The 1,083-nt window shown below is 34.7% G+C and overlaps 1 long non-coding RNA gene across 12 annotated transcripts in view; it reads left to right on the forward strand.

Annotated features, from left to right (window-relative positions):
* Positions 1–1,083, forward strand: part of LOC111832621 — a 10,989-nt gene that overhangs the window by 5,719 nt on the left and 4,187 nt on the right. For all 12 annotated transcript variants that reach the window (XR_002835508.1, XR_002835507.1, XR_002835510.1 and 9 more), the window contains one exon: positions 556–607. This is a non-coding gene — a long non-coding RNA (uncharacterized LOC111832621). The remainder of the gene's footprint in view (positions 1–555; positions 608–1,083) is intronic.

The following is a 1,083-nucleotide window of genomic DNA, read 5'->3' on the forward strand; positions in this document are numbered from 1 at the left end:
CCATGTATCTGAAACATGTTAGGACCATGTCCTTTAACAACATTGTTTTCACAACATCCACCTAGTGATGTGAATGAAAATATCATGTTGTATGCTCTTAGATTCTCTCTGAAATGCCGACTCAATTCATCGTCATTTGTTAGCAAAGCAAACAGTAGCTCTGGCTGATTATGTAAGAAAGGCAATTGTACTGCTCCTTTTAAACAACACTGTGAGAATGTTGGGTTACGTTCCTTTCTTTGTCGGTTAATGCGCTCACCGTACCACATTATTGCTCCGCAATAAGAACATGAGTATGTAGGATCTCCATGATCAAGATAATCTGAAACCACAAATGTCTATTTGTTAGTTAAAAATGAATATGAATATATTAGTTTTATGTGACTGTTATGAATTTTAAATCTTTGTAAAGTGTAGTACCTGTTTCTTTCTTCCTTAACCTTGGTTTAGATTTGTTTTTAGTCTTAGCAGAAAAAGCTTTTGTCAAACTCTCATCTAACATGTTCAGAATCTGGAATCCTTTACTAACTTCTACTGAAACATTTTCATTTTCAGATTCATCTTCTGAGGTTTCGGAGTCATGACAATCACTACTGCTGGTGCATTGGTATGTTTGCTCATCTGTGATATAAGTGTTACTTATAGTTAGCATAATAAATACACAATGTTAGAGATGTTTATCTCAATTTTGTAGACAATGCTCAATCTGGATTAAGAATGTAGGATTAACCTGTTCTGATTGATTGAAGTTCTGTTATAGTGTTCTTTCCAGTTGTTTGAAGGTGATCGCATATATTGTTTCCGCTTGCAAGATGATTTCTTTGCTGATTAGGTTTCCACTGCCTAGCAAGCTTCTTAACAAATCGTAAAGAAGTGTTCCGCCTTGTAATCGACAAACCTTGTTTTACTCCTCCTATTACTCACGTTTATTGAAATACATTTGAAATGGGTTAATCATTCAGATATAAGATAATTGAATACTACCAAATTCCGATAGTTTTTTACATTTCGTACCTTTTTTGCTATTCACTGATGGTGGACTGAAATTAGTCTTGCTGTAAGGTTGTCTTCGTTTTGCTGGCG

The sequence above is a fragment of the Capsella rubella genome, unplaced genomic scaffold (assembly GCF_000375325.1).
Source record: "Capsella rubella cultivar Monte Gargano unplaced genomic scaffold, Caprub1_0 scaffold_1, whole genome shotgun sequence".
In the NCBI taxonomy this organism is placed as follows: Eukaryota; Viridiplantae; Streptophyta; class Magnoliopsida; order Brassicales; family Brassicaceae; genus Capsella; species Capsella rubella.